Source organism: Macaca nemestrina, chromosome 5 (genome assembly GCF_043159975.1).
Source record: "Macaca nemestrina isolate mMacNem1 chromosome 5, mMacNem.hap1, whole genome shotgun sequence".
Taxonomy (NCBI): Eukaryota; Metazoa; Chordata; class Mammalia; order Primates; family Cercopithecidae; genus Macaca; species Macaca nemestrina.
In genome coordinates, this window is record NC_092129.1 from 66,745,595 (window position 1) to 66,769,012 (window position 23,418).

Here is a 23,418-nt window from a genome sequence, read left to right on the forward strand (position 1 = left end):
TCAACCTATTGCTGGAAGAGTTAAGGAAGGAGGAGGCCAGGTGACTCCCCAGATTAGATGTAATGCCACCTGTCATGTTTTTATTACGATTTTCAAAAGCATAAACTTTTATCCTGTCCTTTGGGAAGTTATTATAAATGTTTTGCCTTACCTCATTTTTTCTATTATAAAACAAAAAGATAGGGATTTTTTTTAGAATCACGACAAAATTTATTTGAATACTTAGGTAGGGTTTAAGGGCTGAGAACCTTATTTTTCTAAAGGAAGCAATGCACATAGAAGAAGTAGCATTAGAAGCTTAAGAGTGTGTTGGTAAGGGTTCACATCACACCTTCATCAATTACCAGCTGTATCACTCTGAGCAAGTCAGTTAACATCTCTGTGCCTCAATTTTTTCATCTGTAAAATGGGATAATGATAGTACCAGTATTATAGAGATATTATGAGGATTAAATAGGTTAAAATACATAAAGAATTGGGAATAATGCCTAGCCCACAGTACGTACTTGGTAAATATTACCTAATTTATGGTTTATACATCCATACACATCTATGTGTTTATACAGAAGTAGGATAGTTAATTGAAACAGGGTTATTTAAAGCATATTTATCTCAATTATGTAAGTGGAAAGTAATTTTATACAAATAAGAGAGTTCATCAGGTGTCATTCTTGAAGACTGCAAAATGACAATTTGGTATGGTCACATAAGAACTAATCTTACCTTCACCTTTCCTAAAGTTCATCCTGTATTCATTTGTCGTAATATGTTAAAAGACTATGTGCCCTTTCTAAAGTAGTTTTTTTTCATGCTGGATTAAATAACTTCTTTGTAGATCATTTTCACATTTGGTTGTGACCATTTCTATTATACTCAGGGTAGTCAGAAATCTGCCAGTTTTCTGGAACTAAAAGTATGAGGATAGGCATCTGTATCTGAAAGAGTGGGAAAGAATCAGAAACTTGACCACAATAATGGAAGCTTTGATATAATCACTTATTTAGCATTTATTCCATAGGCAGCACTAGGAGGCATTGCTAAGTCTTCATGTTACACTTTTTATAGGTAGAATATTATTAAGCAACCCTTCACATTCATGTATTCGTGTTGATTTCCTTACACTTCATTAGGAATCCCCTACCAGTATCCCTGTTCCATTTCCTCAGTTTCCACCAGGTAAATTAACTTCTGAATTATTAAAGATTCTCGGCGCCTCAGCCCTAACGTGATACTTAATGATATTCTTTATTTCCAAAATGGCCTTCTCTCCTCATTCTTCATTGGCTTAGATACTGTTTCTAGTTCAGAAATCAATAGTCTCCTCTTAAGACATAGGGCCTGAATATTTTCTGATATTACATTGCTTTTGTAATTGTGGCTTTCCAATTTAAGCCTTGAATAGTATGGAAGGGAAAAAAAATCAATCATTCCTGGTCCAAATGACCCTGCACATCTCTCAGACATGGCTCTAAACCCTTGTTAAAACTGTGTTCATTTGACATTTGTCACATTTGTTGCATTCAAAAATGCTATGTATCAAAGCCACATTATAAAATCCAGTTTGGGTTTTAACTGTCTGTAAGGTATAATGTGAATGAAACTACACTGAGAAGGTTTGGACCTTGATTTAGTTTTGAAAAATTCTTTGTTCTGCATCTTCTTCTTAGGGATTCACAGAGCTCATTTGCATACCCTTGTGCTCCCAGTAACACATGGTAATGAAATAGAGTTAACCTTATTTAACCTAGTATTTCTCCAACTAATTTTTTGACCATGGGAGCCTTACTTTTTCTCAGAATCTACATGAACCTGTCACCAAACAAATCATCTGCCCACACTTTCAGAAAGCCATTCTAAAGAGTTGACTATGTCCTCCTAGCTACCTGTATGATTAATACCAATAAAAGATTTAATTCTTCTCTTAATTCTAATTGATTCTAATTGTGAGAAATATCCTGTGATCCTGTGTTTCTTACTCACCATCCTGACCTTTTGCACTGAGTTTCTAATCATTCTTCAAAGAGTGGCTTAACTACTATGATCTTCTTGAAACTTTTCCTGTTCCTTTTCCAGTTTACCCTAAAAAGCAATTTCCTGCAGCCCTCTTATCACATTCTGATTTTTGTCATAATTATGTGCGCACCTGTATATTCTGAAGTCAGAAACGGTGCAAAATTCCTTTTTTGATTTCCTATAAAACCTAGTTTAAAATAAGTGTTTAATAAACTTTTTTTGGCTACATTGTAAGGCATCAGTTTTTGTACACTTTCCAAGAATTCATTTGCCAGAAAAGATCTTTTAAAGCCACAGCCTTGGTCATCTATAATATCAAAAGGTAAGGAGTAGTGTTAATTATTTCTTCTATGAGGTCAGGCCTTCAAGAGAGGTAGCAAATCCTTGCACATGCAATTATGGTCGAGTCACTGTTCCATGGCTAATTACTTATTAGTCATTTCATTGCTAATTTAATTAATCACATTAATATAAACCTTTATGTTGATTTTGTAAAATGCATTACAAGTTAGGTCAATATCCTGGTCCTCATTATATGGATGGGGAAAGAAGACATAAAACGCTGATCTGATTGATTACTTCAAGGTTATTCTTTATGGTAAAGATAGAACAAAATAAAAACTCATCCGAATCCATTTCTAACATCCTGAATATCTTCTTATTGTAACACTAGGACTAAGGAAATGCATGTTTTTGCTAAATGTGCATCTGTTCAGTACAGATTCAGAAGTGAAGCATGGCCAATGGCATCATCTAACAGCAGTCATTTCAAGATGGTGGACTGACCACAAATGGAAGCTGATTCACTGTCAAGTATGTGTGGATAATGCTAGGAAGGTTAAGCAGATATTTCTATAAACATTAGATTTATTTTTTATAAAACTTCTAAGATCAGCCAGGTGCGGTGGCTCATGCCTATAATCCCAGCACTTTAGGAGGCAGAGGTGGGTGGACCACAAGGTCAGGAGTTTGAGAGGAGCCTGGCCAACATGGTGAAACCCCGTTTCTACTAAAAATATAAAAATTAGCCTGGCTTAATGGCACATGCCTGTAGTCCCAGCTACTTAAGAGGCTGAGGCAGGAGAATTGCTTGAACCTGGGAGGTGGAGGTTGCAGTGAGCTGAGATCATGCCAATGCACTGTCACCATCCTGGGCGACAGAGCGAGACTCCATCTTGAAAAAAAAAAAAAAAGCTTCAAAGATCACTTAATATTCTAACAGGCATTGTGAATTTCCAAGGTGGTCCTAGAGTATGGAGTCTCCAGATTTCTTTGTCTATGAAGCAGACTGTACAAAATGTTGCTATACGTTCTCCACATTGTGTTTTATCACTCTGCTTCCAAGAAATGCCTCTTAACCAGTCTCTACTAGCTGTCTCATTCCTGTGGTTCATCCTTCTGTGGCACTGCCAGCTATTCACTAACATTGGTTCCTCTCTTCTTTAATAGCAGCTGGATCTATGACTGCCCGGATGCATATAACAGCCTCCTATGTAGCCAGGGGACTAGTTTTCCCCGTTGGCATATGCATGAAAGTGATATGTAAAGCCGGGCGAGGTGGCGGGCGCCTGTAGTCCCAGCTACTCGGGAGGCTGAGGCAGGAAAATGGCGTGAACCCGGGAGGCGGAGCTTGCAGTGAGCTGAGATCCGGCCACTGCACTTCAGCCTGGGCGACAGAGCGAGACTCCGTCTCAAAAAAAAAAAAAAAAAGAAAGAAAGTGATATGTATAACTTACAAGCCTGGCCCCAAAAAGCTTCCAAAAGTGCTCCAATATCCTCTTCCATGGACTCCAGCTCTAGTCCTATGGCTAGACCAGAGCTACCAGAGGAAGCCGCATGTTTAAGATGGCAGAGCTAGTGCCTAGCCTGGGTCTCGGAAGAAGTGCATGGAACAGAGCCTCTGCTACTCTTGTCACCCAGATTGGACTATGTGAGAAAGAAAAATATTCTAATGTGTTTGAACCATTGCAGTGTGGGTCTGTTTGTTACAGTCATTTGCCCTGCCCTCATACACATATACTCATGATTTCTCTTCCCCAAGCCAGACTCCTTTGTCACAAAAGTCAGTGGCTCCCCTCACACATGGTTGCCTGGGCTGATCTTCCTGTAGCCCCTGCAAGCTAAGCTAAGGAGCTTGGGACTCTTGACTGCTTTTCCCACTTCTGGTTGCCAGCTTTACCAGAGGTATCTCTTTCCCCCATCAGATACTCTGAATTTGGAAGAAATTCTACTGTTTTGTGCAATTTTTTACATTACCTATATGTGTATATTCTTCATTAGAACATAACTCAAAACTAACATAATGGTTTTAAAATAGAGTTTATGCCTTTTTTTTTGAGATGCATTTTCGCTCTTGTTGCCCAGGCTGGAGTGCGATGGTGCGATCTCGGCTCACTGCAACCTCTGCCTCCTGGATTCAAGCAATTTTCCTGCCTCAGCCTCCTGAGTAGCTAGGATTATAGGCATGCATCACCACGTCTGACTAATTTTGTATTTTTAGTAGAGATGGGGTTTCTCCACGTTGGTCAGGCCAGTCTAGAACTCCCAACCTCAGGTGATCCGCCCGCCTTGGCCTCTCACAGTGCTGGGATTACAGGCATGAGCCACCATGCCTGGCCTTTTTTTTTTCTTTTGAGACAGAGTCTCACTCTGTCACCCAGGCTGGAGTGTAGTGGCACAATCTCTGCTCAGCTTCCGCCTCCCTCCGGGTTCAAGTGATTCTCCTGCCTCAGCCTCTGGAGTAGCTGGGATTACAGGTGCATGCCACCATGCCCGGTTAATTTTTGTATTTATAGCAGAAACAGGGTTTGCCATGTTGGCCAGGCTGGTCTCGAACTCCTGAGCTCAGGTGACCTGCCCACTTTGGCCTCCCAAAGTGCTGGAATTACAGGCATGAGCCACTGCACCCGGCCTGTGCCTATTTTTTATTCCAAATGTTTAGAAATTTTAGAAAATATAGATAGGCAAAAATAAAAACAAAATCACCTCTAATCTCACCACCTAGATATAATCACTGTCAATGTGTTGGTATATAATTCATGGCTTACTGAGCGTATATAAAATCGTGAAGTTGAACATGAAAACTTAGATCTACTTAAAACCACGGATCTAATTTTCACATGAATAAAATACACCAGGGAGCTCCAGAAAATTAATTGGTTTCAAAGAAGGGTAAATATCAACTTTCAGATGAGTTCTAAAAATGTGTGGGTCCACAAGATAATTTTCTTATAAATTTCCACTATGCTCAATCAAATGCCAAAGACTCCTATCCTCTGAGGCTTGCCTTTTATTGGGCCAAAGGGATTTGTAGTTGTTTTGATACGTTGCAAAGCTCCATGCTCTGAAACCCACTAGACAGTGAGCAATTTGAGGGTTGTGTGGGGCCTTTTTTCCTGCTGTCCCAGCACCTGTCCCACAGCGAGATCTCAGAAAATGCTTTTGGAATTAGTGGCCCTGGACAGTTTATAAATTATAAATTGTGTCCTCAAGTATTTCTTATGGAAATAGTAACACAGCATCCCAATGCCAAATTGTTTGAGATTTGAGAACACTTTTAATGAAGAAAAAAGGAAAAATAATTTCTGAAGATTTTCCACCATATTTTTACTTGAATTTTTGCTAATACTTTTTTTCTCTATTTTGATTGCCTTTATCTTCTTTTCTGCCTTTTGGTGACATTGGCAGGGCCTGGAGCTTAGCCACGGACAGAAAATTAGACTACAGTGAATTTTTACCTTGCACTTTTGAAGATATACCAACTTTCTTCTCTGCCACTGGGCTTACATTCTTCATGGGTGAAAGTAGAAGGTTGGACTCAGTGGCCTCTGTCATGCCTGCCTTCTGGCTTTTACACCCCAGATTCTACAGATCCTGTTTCTGGCCAACAGAATACCCCTAGAATTACTCAGGGAAGAGAGGACCAAGACTGAAAAGAATCCATTTGGTGATGGCCATTGACAAGTGCCTGGAGCAGTGATTTATTCTTGAAGAATGCCCTTTCCCTGTTGATGCTTAGTCAGCAGGGACAGCTGCTGGAAGAGGCATGGGTAGGATAGTTTGTAAGTCATTTTTGGTGGAATATCAGGAATCAGTGCTCAATGAGGTGGGAGAAGTCTACATACTTATATAAAATCATAAACTACCTTAAGAATAGATCAAACGACATGCAATGCACACTTCCAGAAAAGTCTTGCGGCAGGTAGCGTTTTAAGTCTTTCTCCTAATGTCTGTATAACACATTTCTTCTGACATTCCATAGGAGAGTGACCTTAACCTCAGCTGAAATAGTTTTTAAGTTTACTATTTTAGGCTGAGAGCTGCAGCTTAAGGATTTAGGTGGCTTTATCCTGACGAATAGTTTTTTCAAAGGTACTTTCTTGTAATAGCCAGTGCAGTAGCTGCCTCACTCTGCTTTTATAGAACATTTTGATGCTTGACGTCTGCCTAAGTCTGATTAATCTTCCTTTTGCCTCAACACTGGGTACTGACTTCACAGAAAGTCAGAGGATACATGAAGAGGGCCTCCTCTGAAGCTTCAGTTTGTCTCCAAATCTCTTTCAGTCTGGAAGAACCCAGTAGTCTAAAGTAATCTTCACTCTTGCAATTGAGGTGGTTTCCCATTTAAGATCCTGGGTCTGGCAGGGTACAGTGGCTCGTGCGGTGGCTCACGCCTGTAATTCCAGCACTTTGGGAGGCAGATGCGGGCAGATCACCTGAAGTCAGGAGTTTGAGTCTGGCCTAGCCAAGATGGTGAAACCCCGTCTCTACTAAAAATACAAAAATTAACCAGGTGTGGTGGTCCACGCCTGTAGTCCCAGGTACTCGGGAGGCTGAGGCCGGAGAATTGCTTGAACCCAGGAGGCGGAGGTTGCAGTGAACTGAGATTGTGCCACTGCACTCCAGCCTGGGCGACAGAGTGAGACTCCTTCTAACAAAAATAAAAAAATAAAAAAATAAAAAAGAGAAAAAAGAAAGATCCTGGGTCCAACCAACTACTTTAGTCCACCCTTGAGGAAATTGAAGCTCTAGAGCCTCATGAATTCAATCTGCTTGGCACCTCTGGGCTTGCAGCTAATCCCCTGATTGTACCTTTTTAGGTTTTCCATTGAAAATTATTTTTAAATGTTGCTGGAATTTGTAGGAAGTAGGTAATCAGTGGGACAGGATGCTTTATGATTCAGAGAGGTTTGAAAAATTCTGCTTGGATGTCTCCATGAATTTTTCCAGTCTTCAGAGTTAGCCAGCCCTCTCATTAAGAGATGCAGACTTACATGGGCCTATGAAGGATACTGTAGGCCAGTATCCCCCAAGGAGGATACTCAACAGCACTGTGAGAAGCAGGCTTTTATTTCCTTCTTGTGTTTAGAAAGACAGAAAATTGAACAGAGGAGAAAAATTGATTCAATTAAAGTGAACTAGCTAGAAATGAGGCTCAGAACTTGGGCAGTGCCCTACCCACAGCACCTGTCCTCAGTCCCAGGCTCATTCTGCCCCCAAACCTTGGTGCATGCTGCTGTTGTACCAGGGAAATGGGTGAGCATCACCCACAGCATCGATAGGCTGTGTTCACCTGTGGTGTCCCACCCGCTACCCAACTCTACCCACCTCTCCACTGTTCGTTTTTCTTTCCCTTTGCCTTTTACTTACATCTTTTTCCTTCTTTCCCAGTCTGGATGCTGTTAACCTCTCCCCCAGTCTCACAACAAGAGGAAAAACATGATCATGATTTAGTTGTTCAGCCAATCAGTCAATTAAAACCTACTTCAGGTATTTATTTATCCATGCACTAGCATGCCAACTTGTAAAGCTATGACTAATTTACACAGAGTCCAGGAAGACAAAGTTGGGAGCTATATGGAACCTGGTACAAATGGCCTGAAAGGATAGAATGCTGGTATGATACAGTTACTTCTCCTGATTTTCTAATCACCATTTTTTATCCTCTTACAAACCTTCAATTCATGCTATTATGTAGAGAAATAAAAGTCAAATCCTGGTGGTTAGCAAATCGATTTGCAGGACAACTTGATGGTAACCTATGCATTGCTAAAAAGCAGAGCCTTAGTCTGTAGGTTTGAAGGGCAACATCCTGTAGAGCACCATGAATGTGACGTTGATAATGGGATCTGGATACCACCTACCAGTGTTACCCCTTGCCCCTTGCGGTTTCATGGGTGAGTTCCGCGAACTCTCTGAACTAGTTTCTTTTCATATAAAATGGAGATGATAACACCTACCCCATAATGCTACTATGACAAATAAAGTCACACAGCAAGAGCTCAGTAAATATTCTCTCCTCCCTTCTTGCTTTTTCCATGCTGGGCAATGGACACCAAATCTGCACATAGGTTACAGGATAAGAAAGAAAAGTGTTACCCATATTATTAGGTTGGCACAACAGCAATTGCAGTTTTGCCATTACTTTTAATTTGCCATTACTTTTGATGGCAAAGATGCAATTGCTTTTGCACCAACCTAATATCTACCCTGGGAATATCTCTGTGTTCACGTGGGCACTGCGCTTGGTAGGTGATAGGGAAATTTAACTCATCTTTTGGAGCAAATAGTGTGGGGAATGCAGACCCCTACAAACAGCAGATGACCACTGGCTCTGAGACACAGTGAGGACATCAGCCAGGACACCACAGGGCTGGGAGGGATCTTTTCCTCCGCCCGTGATATCTTGGATTGTACTCTTAGAGGGTTATTCCTTTGACTGAGGCCTTTGTTCCCATAAAAATGCAGATATTCCCAAGAGAGCAGCACATGAAACCTTATCATCCACGTGCACAGTTCATTTTTCAGTTGTGCTGCTATTCTCTGTAATGATATTTTTTTACCTGTATGAAATCTCACATGCTCAGGTGCATTCATTTTATAGAGTTTTAAAGCTGATAACCTCAACCAAAATGCATATTATTGGCGTTTTATTTTCCCTTCCTTTTTTGCAGTAATTTCAAAGGTGTAACTGAGCTTAGCTGTAAATTGCTGGGTTTAGCTCTTCATGGCAGGCAGCATTTGATCATTGACAACTCTGTTTTCTTCATTGTTTCCTGACTAAAATCTCCACAGCCTCTATAAATATGTAAATTACCCAAATCACTAGTTTTCCATTATTTCTGCCCCTAAGCTGCTTAAAATGTTTCTATATTCCTACATTTGCAGTGCAAAACAGAGCAGCAGGTGACAGCTGAGTTTGACTCTATTATGGAACCTCTATTTAGCAGCTACTTGTTTCAAAGTTTCTGATAATCAATTTTGTCCTAGGGTGGGCTCCGTGTCCTGTGCTGAGGCTGGCAAAGGCCAGAATCCAACGGAACAGGAATGCAAAGATGGGTGTGTGTGGAGGCAGGGCCTGTGGACATCTCATGCTACACAAAATGCTGCTTGTGAACTCTGGTTTTATGACAATGGAAGTAAATGGGATTCTTTTTATTGCCTTCTCTTCCACTGGCAAGACTCAAGTAGTGAACCTAACATGGTGCCTGCGTATGATTTTGTTATCCTCTTCCGATTCATTGTCCATTAAGTGAGTCTGTCATGAGCTGTATCATTGGGTCTCTGTGTGGGCTTTTACCACTTTGCAACAGGGAAAGAGAACAACTATATGTTGCATATATATTCCTATGGATTTATATAGATACACATATGTGCATACAACTTGAAAGAAACCAAGAGAGAGAGACACTGAAACAATAGGAAAAAATTTTAGGAAATAGATCATTGACAGGAAAGCTTAACAAAGGGATCTTGGTATTTGTTTACCCAATTCAAACCCTAGTGCTAAGGATGAGAAATAGGTTTCCATACTGACTGCCTCATGTGACTGAAGCTGACCCAAGAATGAATGTATATTTCAATACCAGATGCAGGCTAAGCCTGAGATAGGCATCCATCTAAACTAGGCCTTGGGCTGGGCACAGTGACTCATGCCTATAATCCCAGTACTTTGGGAGGCCAAGGTGGGAGGATCACTTGAGCCCAGGAGTTCAAGACCAACCTCGGCAACATAGTGAGACCCTATCTCTACAAAAATTTTAAAAATTAGCCGGCATAGTGGTGTGCGCCTGCAGTCCTAGCTACTTGGGAGGCTGAGGCAGGAGGATCACTTGGGCCTGGGAGGTTGAGGCTGCAGTGAGCTTTGCTTGTGCCACCACATGCCAGCCTAGGCTGGAGACCCTGCAACAAAAAAATAAAAAAAAACAAACAAAAAGAAACTGGACCTTGATGTGGAGGGGCAGGAACCATCCATCTGTGGATGTGTTTATTTCAATCTTCGAGGCTGCTTTTGTACAGTAAAGTCCTAGAAGAATCTACACTAAATTCATGTCAGTCATGTTGATCTCACTGATAATGAAAGCTCATTATATTTGTATGGTATTACACACCTTTGAAAATGTTTACGTGGTAGACTGAAAATCTGTAGGGTAAAGAAACTGCTAATGTCTCCACTTGACACAGGAGAAGAGAGATTCAAGAAAATTAAATAAAACATAATTATTAAATGGGAAAAGAGCTCAAATGGGGAAAAGGTACTGGCAAGCTATGACCATCCATCTTTTGTCTTTCTTTTCTTTTCTTTTGTGCCATCTGTCCTCGTAAATAAAGTTTGATTGGAGCTTTAGGGTGGAACAGCTGTCCTCATTTGTTTGCGTGTTGTCCATGCCACTTTCACACTGCAGTGGTAGGGCTGAGTCGCTGTGACAGAAAACTTATGCCTAAAATATTTACTATCCGGCTCTTTAGAGAAAAAGTTTGCTAACCACTGAGCCGAATCACAGGCCTCCCAGGAATGCCCATTCAGTCTACGGTGACGAGGCCTGTTCATGTTACACCCGAGGAATTTGTCAGGTATTCGTGTGGACCCGGAGCACGATGTTACGAGGCTTTCATTATCCCCACCTGAACTCATTCAGCACTGCAGTGTCTTGATGTGTGGTGACAGTTTGAGGGGGAAAGCAAAGGATGTTTTAGAGAATTTAGTTTTCATTCATAGAACTTCTGGAAATTATCATCTAATCCCTCAAGAACCATTTCCCAGTCTGCTAAGAGAATGTGATCGGTAGGGGTTTTTAATATTCTCAATGACCACACTTGGCCCATTTTAGTGACAGACACTCCCCTCAAATAGAAGGGATCGCTTATTCACCAAAGCGAATGGTATCCTGGTGGACCTCAGTTCTCATTGCCTGCCCACCCCCAGGCCACCCAGGTGCTAGGGCTCCTGGCAAGTGGTGTATCTGGGGGAGAAGGTGCCTCCTGAGGTCACACCGCTTTCACTTGCAAAGGGGTTGGCAAGAGAAGTGAGAAGGGAGAGAATGAGCAAGAGAGAAGTGAGACTGTATCTCTGCTGCTGCCTGTCTCCCTCTCCGGGCGCAGCAGTGCCCTCCTTACTTCCCAGCCATTTCCTTAGTGACCCTGCTCTTGCTGGGTAGAAAATGCCACTCAAAAGGACTCAGGGCTCATGGAAAGCTCCCTGCAACAAGTCGAAAGGCTCATGTTGTTTGATCTAAAGAGAACTATTATAAAGTGACCCAAAAAACCTCAGATCCATATGTGTCCAGGCTGCGAATGAGAAGAGCACATTATCTGGGATATTTCAGACTTTTACACAATACAGTGGAGCTGTGTCATGCCAGATAATTTGTTCTGGCCAGTCTATATGTTATTTTCAAAAAATAGAGAAAAAAAGAAAGATTTTTTTCCACCTATACAACAAATGACGTGTAATTAATGACTAGTTATATTTTATTTGGAGAAAGAGCAGTTTTACAAATATATTTTGTAATGATGTTTTCAGTGATCAGGATGCTCAGCACCCTAGTGCATCCAAATCAAACCTGGATTTGTTTGATCGCTTGACAGACAGGACTAATTGTTGATGCTAGTCACATTTTCAGAGATAGAATACATCTCTTTGTGGTGTTTTCTCAAGAATTGAATGTTCTGTCAAATACTATATGAGATCCTTTGAGGTGGGTGAATATTATTCATCCCTGACTTAGCCTGTTACCTCTGGGCAAAATTATTTTTTAAAAGCGTGCATGTAACTGAACAGAAATGCTTACAAAGGGATAAAATTGTGGAATGTTTTTCTATGATCTATTTTCCTGAAAGTGCCCATAGCGAATGAGAAGGAAGCTCCCTTTGGACCCTACCTTAGCTGGATGGCTACATCAGTGCTGCAGCAACATGGTTGTTTAGCAGAGGTAAACACTGCCTGCCTGCCTCCTTATCTTACTGCCTTCCGTTACCTTCAAAAGTCAGGATTCCTAGGTTAACTCACCAAAACTTTAGATCCCCACCATACGACGTTAACACATCAGCTGACAAGTTAGAGGGAAATGGAACTGAAGATTCGGCTCCTCTTCCTCCTTTATACATGAAGATGTCATAGCTCAGGGACTGTGAGCTACAAAGCCAAAACTGTGATCCAAATTTAGGGCCCCTGCTCCACACTGCTGAGATCTGTGGGGCAAAATATGTTAGCAATCTCTGACCAGCCCTTTCCCTGTTCAGTCCAATAGTGTCTTTCTTAGAAATACCTTTCCCTTTGACCAAGATGACCCTTTTGCACATTCTAGGAGATCTGGACAGAGTTACCTTCACGACAATGCCATGCCTTTGCTGTACCAGTTATCTATTGCTGTTTAAGAAACTACCCAAAAACTTAGTGTCCTAATATTACGACCATGTGTTATTATTTTTGAATCTGTGGGTCAACTGAGTAGCTGGTCTGGGCCAGATGCAGCTGATCGCAGACAGACTAGCCATGCACCAGCTCTCAGCTGCTAGGTCAACTGGGGCCTGGCAGATCTAGAAGGGCCTCACTCACCTGTCCGGTGATTGCCTGGCTAAGAGTGATGGCTGTAACTAGACCATATGTCTCTAGCCATTCATCATGCTAGGACAGGTTTTTTCTTTCACAAAACAAGGACAGAATCTCAAAAGAGTGTGTGGAAGCATGCAAGGCCCATGAGGCCCAGACTCGAACCTGATGCACCATTACTTCTCCTAGATTCTGTTGGTCAAAGCCAGTTCAATACAAAGGGTGGGGTAAAGATTCCACTTCTTAGTGAGAAAAACTGCAAAGTGTGAGTAGAGGAAGGAGTGGAGAATTGGAGCTATTTCTTGCAGTCAGTTTATGTAGATACGAACCTAGGCCTGGAGCCCTAACATGTGAATCATTTAAAATTGGAAGATATGTTCAATATCATCCAGTCCAGCCCCCTCAATTTATAAATGAGGAAACTGAGGCCCTCTCCAACACACAGTTCCTGATTGTCTGCTTTGAGCCAAGGCCAATCCAGTGGACAAGCTGCTTAACCTTAAATAGCTATTAGATAGAGCATAAAAGGGTAAAAATCATCTTAGGTCCATTTCTAGCTATCTAGGTATTATCCTTCAATCTAGCAATTCAACTTTTAGGAGTTCACCCGAGCATACACCTCCAACAATACGAAAGTACATATGCACAGGTTATTCATTACAGCAATATTCGTAATTTTGCAATTTTGGAAACTATCTAAATGTCCAAGCATAGAGAGTGATTGAATGGCCTATAGTACATATATACACAGGATTACTATGCAGCTGGAAAAAATGGTATGAGAATGATCTCCAGGAACTGATATAGAGTGATTTTCAGGATAAGGTGTTAAAGGAAAACAGTGACATACAAAAGAACATAGGCTATATTTTATATAAGAAATAAGGAAAATTATTAAAATATATGTACCTTTGCTTATTTTACAAAACAAAACTAAACAAAACTAAAAAAAACAAAAACAAGAAAAATAATCCAGAACGCAATGAAGTTGGTTATCCTCAAGGAGTGGGAGAGAACAGGATGGAAAATATACAGTAAAGAGAAATTTTTTTCTAAGTATACCTTTTTGTACAGTTTTCACATTAGGAAGCATTACTCTCTATCCTTTCAATCCTCAGGTTAACTAAGGAAGTACATATTGGAAAAATATAATTAAATCTTTAGAGAGGAGAAGGATTTTAAAAACCTAAAAATGAAAGCAAATTGAAGCAAGTCAACCTAATTATATTTTAAATGAATATCCCAGCCACAATAAATGTGAAAAAAAAGAAAGGAAGAATTAATCCATGTAATTTGGAAACACAGTATCTGACTACCTGTCCTCAGTATCGGGCAGATAGGAGTAGGGGCAAAATTTCACGTAAATATTGGTATGAGTGAAGCAGTTTCGAAACAATTTTAAATGTATCATAGGATTGATGAAATATACATACAAATATGAAATGGGAGCTGGGGGCAGTGGCTCACACCTGTAGTCCCAGCACTGTGGGAGGCTGAGGTGGATGGATCACCTGAGGTCAGGAGTTCGAGACCAGCCTGGCCAACATGAAGAAACTCTTCTCTACTAAAAGTATAAAAATAAGCTGGGTGTGGTGGCACATGCCTGTAATCCCAGCTACTTCGGAGGCTGAGGCAGGAGAATTTCTTGAACCCAGGAGGCGGAGGTTGCAGTGAGCTGAGATCCCGCCATTGCACTCCAGCCTAGGTGACAGAGCGAGACTCTGTCTCAAAAAAACAACAACAAAAAAGATGAAGTGGGGAAAATAAGAAATGTTGTGTGGGATGGACTTGAATTAGATGTATTTATGTGAACTATCTCTTTAAAAACATGCACACACATGCGTGTGTATATATGCATTCACCTACATATGTGTGTGCACGTATGTATGTGTAAGCAAGTGTGTGGGTTCATGTGCATGCTTCCTAATTCACTCACCACTGAAAGACACCCATGAGCAGTGAGCACACACAGCATCCAGATCTTGGTCTTTCATTCAATTCCTTGCTCAAAGGAACCAGGGCTCCTTGGAGAAATGGGTGATTGCAGTGGGGTCCTGGTTAAGATGAAGCTAGAGCAAACTTGTCCAACCTGCGACCTACAGGCCACAGACAGCCCAGGATGGCTTAGAATGAGGCCCAACACAAATTGATAAACTTCCTTAAAACATTATGAGATTGTTTTTGCGACTTTTTTTTTTGGCTCATCAGTTATTGTTAGTGTTAGTATATTTTATGCATGGCCTGAGACAGTTCTTCCTCTTCTAATGTGGCCCAGGGAAGCCAAAAGATTGCACACCCCTAGTGCTAGAGCATTATGTCATGTTAGGAAGGAAGGAGGTGCTAAAAGAAAACAGACAACAACAACAACAACAACAAAAAGATAGCCACAAGGCATTGAAGTCAGCTACTAAGGAGTTTGTTTTGACCACAGCTAGGACAATTTGAGTAGCAAAAGAATTATAGTAACTAATCACACAGAATTGGAAAAAAGTAGTAATTCATGCCTCCGTATCAATAATAAATTGATAATTTAATGGCAGAAAAGGGAGGGTTATTGCTTGCGGTGAACTCTGACTGGAAGAAGTACTGAATTGGAGAGTCAGCCTTTTGCAGCCATCGAAGTAAAGGTTGAATAAGGCAAAAATCATCAAGCATTGCTAAATGTAGGGAAAAATTTTGGTGCGGAATATATTTGCATTGACCTACAATATCTCTCCAGTGACTGCTTTTTAGTTGCAAGGGGAAAAACAGTAATTATATAGTGGAGTAATCAGTTCACACCTTGACTAGGTGATCAGAATTATTGCCATCAATGAGACCTGTGCCTTCAGGTGCAATATTGTAAGAAAGGCATAATGTCACCTGTAATATTCAGGAGAGAATGATAATCATGATGAAACATCAGACAAATGCAAAATCATGGACTTTTTAAAATAATATATTGGAGCAGGAAGTCTTCATTTTCAGAAATTTACATATCATAAAAGGCAAAAAATAAATACTGAGAATCTGTTCCAGATCAAAGGAGACTAAAGAGACATGAGAACTAATCTCAATATCTGACCCTAGACTAGGTCCTGTAATTGATGAAATTGGAATATAGACAGTAGATTAGATAACAGTATTGTATCAATGTTAAGTATACAGAAGTTAATAGCTTTTCTGTAGTTAGGTAATAAAACATCTCTATTCTCATGAAGTACATGCTGAAGTACTTAGGAGAAATGGCTAAGATGTATGTTACACCCTCCAATAGTTCTGAGTACATAATGACATATAGTTTCTGTATTTATAGAAAAACAGTCTGCAATAATAAAGCAAATGAAGTCAGTGTTAGGTGGACTTTGTTTTTGCCATTTTTCTGTAAATTTGAACTTATGTCCAATTAAAACATTTAAAACATTTTTTAAAAAAGACAAATGAGTTTGAATACTGGTCCACCATCTACTAGTTGTGTAACCGAGGACTCTACTTGATATTTCTGATCTTTGGTTTCCTCATTAGAGAAACAAGAATATCACCTTTCTTGTCTTCTGTAGAGGATAAGACATTGCACATCAAGTGACTAGCAAAGTGCCTGGCCCTACAGTGTATGCATTCAATAAATGACAGCTTTTCCATTCACATCTTAACATACTTAGCTTATCTTTACCTCAACTGCTTTATTGGTGAAGATTCTCTTTTTCAAAGTAGTCTGAAAGCTCCAAGAGGAAAGATTTGCATTTTCTGCATTTTCCTTTTTTCTTCTTTTTATTTTTTTTTTTTGAGATGGAGTCTTGCTATGTTGCCCAGGCTGAAGTGCAGTGGCATGATCTCGGCTCACTGCAACCTCCCCCTCCCAGGTTCAAGCAATTCTCCTGCCTCAGCCTCCCAAGTCCTGAGTAGCTGGGACTATAGGTGCGTGCCACCACACCCAGCTAATTTTTTGTATTTTTGGTAGAGACAGAGTTTCACCGTCTAAATGAATTTAGTCAGGATGGTCTCAATCTCCTGACCTCATGATCTGCCTGCCTTGGCCTCCCAAAGTGCTGGAATTACAGGCATGAGCCACAAGAATTGCACTTTCTAACACCAGATGACTAACATATCATGGGCCCAGAATTGAGTTAAAATAAGGAGGACAATCCAATCTAGGGATAGGGAGTAACTTAGTTTGGGTGCCTTATCTGTCCCTTGGCAAATGGCATAGTTTACACACTTGTCACTATATTGTCTCATTGGTCAAGGAGATGGTTGAAAAAAGGCACAGCACTTTAAGAAGCCACGTGTTACTGATTGGTAATGCATGAGCCAAGCCTCTGCCCCATCAAAAATCTGGAGACTTCACATGGAAGAACCAGGCTACCACCATGTTCATCACAGAAATCTTTTTGTCATGGCGAGTTTCACTTGTTCTCATAGAAAGTGAGTTATAACTTGTGGGCTATCATGTTTGAAATGAGAAACCATGCTCCAGCAGTTAAATTCTTCAGGGCCTGGCAGAAACAAACACCAGAAGACAGTAAGCATCAGCAGGCCCCACTGATTTATGGTGAGCAAGGAGAATGAGATTTATGACCCTGAAACATGGCAAATATTCATTGGCATTAGCATTCAGAATATTCATGTGTTGCCACTCTTTCATGTTAAATACCTGCTTTAAGCTCTTTGGGGAGGAAAAAAACCACAATACTTTCCCTTTGGACGGCCTGACCATATTGGCTGATTGTCTGAATACATGTGGAATACCAATTCCCGTTTTTGAACTTGAGTTTTGTCTTGACTTTTAAAGTTGGTTCATGTTTCTCTTCTCTTCTTCCTTGTCTTCATGAGTATCATTCAAGGGATGTAAAATCGTAAAACTTTACAGCTAGAGAAAATTTAAGAGATTATCACATCTGTCCTCCTTTGAGGCTAGGGAAGCAACGTGACCTCATAAGGACTCAGAGTTAGTGAACGTCATAAAGACACTGAGAATTCAGTGCCTCCTGTCCAGTGCTTATTTTAATATTATACATGGATTTTACTAAATCCCTTTTACACCAACCACTGTGCTTGTCATTCAATTTGATTTTCAACATCCCTTTGACTGAACTTAGAAATCATTTTAGCCAAACTATTTGTGATGGTTACTGTTGAGCGTCAACTTGATTGGATTGAAGGATGAAAAGTATTGTGTCTGTGAGGGTGTTGCCAAAGGAGATTAACATTTGAGTCAGTGGACTGGAAAAGGCAGACCCACCCTCAGTCTGGGTGGGCACCATCTCATCTGCTGCCAGCACTGCTAGAATGAAGTAGGCAGAAGAGCGTGGAAGGACTTGACTTGCTGAGTCTTCTGGCCTTCATCTTTTTCCCTTGCTGGATGCTTCCTGCTCTCGAACATCAGACTCCAAGTTCTGCAGCGTTTGAACTCCTTAGACTTACACCAGTGGTTTGCCAGGGACTCTTGGACCTTTGGCCACAGACAGAAGGCTGCACTGTCAGCTTCTCTACTTTTGAAGTTTTGGGACTTGGACTGGCTTCCTTGCTCCTCAGCTTGCAGACGGCCTATTATAGGACTTCATTTTGTGATTGTGTAAGTCAGTATTCCTTAATAAACTCCCCTTCATATATACATCTATCCTATTAGTTCTGCCCCTCTACAGAACACTGACTAATACACTATTTAACACCAAATAATTGTAGACTGTAAACCTCAATCTTTTTTCTTCAGTTTTTAAAAAATAATGATTTGGAGCCATCTATCCAAAGAGCTGATGCAGGTAATAATAAGGACGATAAGCAAAGAACACTTGATTCAGAAGCTAGTTAGCTTCATGGCATTACTGTTCAGGCAATGGTGTTCAGTTTGAGTTTCTGAATAGAATTATTTTTCAGGAACAATACGAAAACACTGTAGGTGGTGAGTAACATGTTAGATAATGACATAAAATAGGACAAAATTCTCGAACTAAAATGCTCCTTTGATTATCCATAGCTATGATATCTACCGTGCTTTCATCTGTTACAATTATTTTAGAAATAGAGGAAAACACAAAACATTCTTAAAAATCTCAAACCTAACTTGCCTGAATTCAGGCCTTTAGACATTTCAACATTTCTTTAATTCATTCCTTAGCCACATTATTATTGAAGCAACTATTCTGAACCAGACATTGGTCTAGAATAAGATACTGCTGAATAGCCAGTGTCCTTACGGAACTGAGAGTTGAAAAAAGTCAGGCTAGCAAGAAATTACAATCAAATGGAAAAAACACTGACTGTGATTCTTTATAAAATCAATGATTCAATCACCATACCAGATAACACTTTCTTAAAACGAAAGAGTCTAACACACACACACACACGCACACACACACACACACACACACACCAAAAACAGAAGAAGAAGAAACAGGTAAGTTTTACCAAAGAAGAGCCAAGGAAACATGTTCGTATTAGGATAGTTGTTGTGTAGGAGTCTATGAGACGTTAGTGCTGCCACCACAGCCCTCACAGCTAGTGCAGCAGTTCTCACTTCTTAAAAGGTTTAGTCTCATGACTACATTAATGTCAACTCATAGAGTTAAGGTTTAAAACTGGAAGGTACTAATAGAGGTCTGTCTAGTTAAGTCCATCATTTTCCATTGAATGGACTCAGGGGACTTTTCCAAGACCACGCAATAATTGTGTTTAAGCTGCAGATGTTAGTCCTGCTTTATCCCAAACCTCCATGCATTGGGAGGTGGTAGTGTTGGATCAAGATGATTCTGTTTTGGAGGGCAACCACCCAGCTGACATTTCTTAAGCCAGAGCCCAGCACCCCCTGGCCTGTTGCCCATGGTGCTGTCATATTTTGACCCAAAGTGAGCTGAGACCTCAGATGTATTCAACTCTGAACAGAGAATAGTGTTTCCGTATAACCATTTACTGTTAAAGGGAGAATCATTTTGAAAAATACTTCGTTATGAGAAAAACAATACAAAGTTAAACAACACAAGCAAAGGATAGAAGTATTTTATATAATGGTCAGAAATTATCCTGAAATGATACTGGAACACATGATGGAAAACACAATTTAAAAACTCAGTTGCATTTCATCTTACAAGCATCATAACAACTCAGTTCTTTTTTGCTTTAGATACAGAATCATGTTCTCCTAGATTACTTCCCCAGTATACCCATTCTCCTGACTTGATTGAGGTCCTGCTCTGAGTCCCCAGGTCCCGTGTGTGTCTCTGTCGTGGCACTTGGGACACTGTGCCAACATTGTCTCTTCATCTTGCTGCTCCCCTCACTAGACTTAACCTTCTCCATGCCCTGAGCAAACTGATTTCCACTGCTTATTAGCAGATCTGACAGTATCCGGTACATTCTAGTACTCACTAGAACTTTGAAGGGAACTTAATAATTTAAAGCAGTTACAAGCATTTGCATGCTCTTCTAACTAATATTATTGTTAACATCTTGTAATGTGGGAAAAATACAGTTATGGGTATATGTAGGTTGTTAGGAAAAATTTCTCTTGTTTTAAATCTTAAGATGGATCTACCCCTCTACCCTAAAAATAAAAAAGAATGTATTCTTATATGTATCTGCTGGTTAGAATCCTTACTAAAATATTATGAGTGCAGATAAGATGAGGAAGGATATTTCTTGGATAGCAAAGTGGCATTCCCCAATCAGTTCTGCTGTAATTAATTTAGAATTTAAAGCTAAAATTCCAGACGTTCGATGATGTGTTCAATAACTCGTGCTGGGATCTATTTTTTCAGTAAGGCTTATCTTTCCAAGGGGCATAGTTAATTTCTTCAGTACTACTCTGTAAATTATTACAGAAATTACAAATCTACTAAAAAATCAATACAACTAATTGTAAATTAATAGATTTCTAAGTGTGAAGGAGTGTGTAATAATGGAGATGAGTTCTTTAAAGAAAATGCCAGTTCCAGTAGCAAGGGCTCAGGGCTCCAGCTGTTTCATGTGACATCTTCAAGTGTAAACACATTCCTTTCCTTCCCCCAACTCTCCCCCTCCGCCCCCTCACTTCCCACTGATTTAGTCTGCCACTGCCGCGAATAACATTTCCATTAGCCACCTACTGTTAAATCGCAGAGTAACGATGATAAAAAAAATTCCAGCATGCAAACAAACCAATAGAGAAGCAACTGGGGTTACCGTCTGTCTCAAACATTTTTTATGGGGCCCACCGGTGTTGAAACTAAGAAAACAACATGTGAAGTTAAACAAACTGGATCGAATAGGGAGCTCCAGAATGCAGGTTTATAACAAGTGCAAATCTGAATCCCATGCATTTCTAATTCTATATTTGATATGCTGAACGAATAATCTTTAGTATTGTACTTGTGTGTCCATGAATTTTAGCGTGAGCTTAGTTATTTCTCTGTATATATGCCACATCATTGCCAATCAATTTTAGGCAATGATGGACTTGTCAATAAAAAGACCAATAATTATCACCATTACGTTGAATTAATCAATGAGAATGTGCCAAGGTCCTGCTGTCCTGTGCACTTAGATGAATTTTTTAATGCTATAATTTGACATTAATTTAGCACTTCACAGTTTACAAAGTGCTTTCCATGTAGATTTTGGTCTCAAAACAGGAAATTAAGGCAGATGTTAATTATGTTCTACAGGTGAGAAAACTGGTTGAGGGAGGTTCAGAAACCTACCCTGGATCTAGAGCTAATTACTAGTCAGGATGCTTTCTCAGAACCAGTTATATAGTAGTATTCTATTTCAGTACACGATATGGCTGCAGAATTGTACTTGAACTCTGACAGCTCAAAGTAAAGCTCTAGGTTTATACTGTATAGATGGTGCCTGGGCCAGCTGATAGGAGAGGCTGGAGAATCCTCAAGGATGCACATCCCAGGAAGGGGCAGCTGTCACCAGCAAAGCTGCTGGGCATATATCGGCCTAGACACCCCATCTTGCACAAGTCTTTCTTTTAGCTTACAGGAACCTGGAAGATGGTCAGGTTTGACCGAATCTTCTCTATTCAATGGTTAAGGAACCGGCTAGGTACCTAAAACAGAGATGCAGAAGAGGTATCTGTGGTCCTTGCCAGTGGAGTGAGTCAAAGGTTCAATGACTGCCTGCTTCTCTTCCCCATATACCTGTGTTATTTGGTTACTTCCTGCCTTATGGCAATTTTGGTATATATGGGGATGGTGTGGGGAAGTGGGACCTTGCAGATGGGGAGAAAAGAGTTTGCTCACTCAGCCTTAGGCTGAGAGGTGAACCTTAGGGCGCTCATTCTCACTAAAACTGATCATAACAAACACTAGTTTAGCAGGGGGAACACTGTAGCCTCTTTGGTTTACGCCTAAGCGAATCTACAGTGTAAGAGAATCTACAGTGTAACTGAACTACATTTTCAATTCATCAGTAATGAGTAGGCTTATAGGGTACACTGATGATAAAATTTTAATTTAATGTAATTTAACCAAGTTATAAAGAGTCTTCATGTTACTATTATTTGACATTTATGGCCTGTGAATGTATGTGCCGTGTGCTTTTCAGAACATAAACCTGATCTGAAAATTTTACATTTTAAATCTAAGTTGGCATATGAAGACAGTCAACTAAATCCTTTATTAACTTGAACTAGCTTATTTTTTTCTAGCGTTTACTATTCATAGGAAGTAGGAAAGTTCAATATACAAATAAACCAAACAAAACCAAAACAAATCCACAAAACTAATATATAAATAAACTAAAATAAAATAAAACCAAATTCATAAATTATATATATAGATAACCAAGCAAAACTAAAATAGATCTCGTGAGGATAGATGTTTTAATTTTGTTAAAAATAAATAAATAAATAAATAAATAAATAAATAAAATCAACTTCAGAAGCTAGAGCTGGAGTAAATACTTTCAACCCCATCTCCTATTTCTTTCAGATCTTTAATTCTTGATGATATGTAAAATTTAAAATTGTGACCTTGAGGCATTGTGATTGACTAACCACTAAGAGAGGCTAAGTTTAATGTCTTGTATTTACTCAGGCATGGAACATTTCTAAACAAAAAATTTTTGAAATAAAACTTTACAATTAAATACCACTTGGCAGGGAATAAAGTTAGTATTATGGACTGAATGCTTATGTTCCTGCAAAATTCATACCTTGAAATTCTAACCCCCAATGTGATGGTATTAGGAGATGGGGCCTTTGGTAGGTAATTAGGTCATGAGGGTGGAGCCCTTGTGAATAGGATTAGCGCCCTTATAAAAAGACATAAGAGAACTTGCTCGCTCTCTCTGTCTCTCTGTGTCTTCACCATGTGAGGATACACCAAAAAGAAATCCAACTGCAAGTTAAAAAGAGGGTCCTTCCCAGGAACTGAGTCAGCCAGCACTTTGATCTTGGACTTCCAGCCTCCAGAACTGTGAGAAATACATTTCTGTTGTTTAAGCCACCAGTCTATAGCATTCTGTTATAGCAGCCCAAACTAAGTTGGCTTCTCCTAAATAAGTAATAAGTATTTGTTATAGGAACTATGGAAAATTAAGAATAGAATTTTTTTTCAAAGGGAGTTCTAGTATCCTGATTGTTGTCTAACCTATTAGTATTCCCTATGTTT

At 39.9% G+C, this 23,418-nt stretch overlaps 1 protein-coding gene and 1 long non-coding RNA gene across 2 annotated transcripts in view; one reads left to right on the top strand and one right to left on the bottom strand.

Annotated features, from left to right (window-relative positions):
• The window catches only part of LOC105488991 (sterile alpha motif domain containing 5), a 486,349-nt gene that overhangs the window by 424,888 nt on the left and 38,043 nt on the right, over window positions 1-23,418 (top strand). The gene's annotated exons all lie outside the window — the stretch shown is intronic.
• The window catches only part of LOC139363324 (uncharacterized), a 28,401-nt gene continuing 15,791 nt past the window's right edge, over window positions 10,809-23,418 (bottom strand). Inside the window, exons 2-3 of the long non-coding RNA XR_011623435.1 lie at window positions 12,302-12,483; window positions 10,809-10,942 (exon numbers count right to left, since the gene is read on the bottom strand). This is a non-coding gene — a long non-coding RNA (uncharacterized lncRNA). The remainder of the gene's footprint in view (window positions 10,943-12,301; window positions 12,484-23,418) is intronic.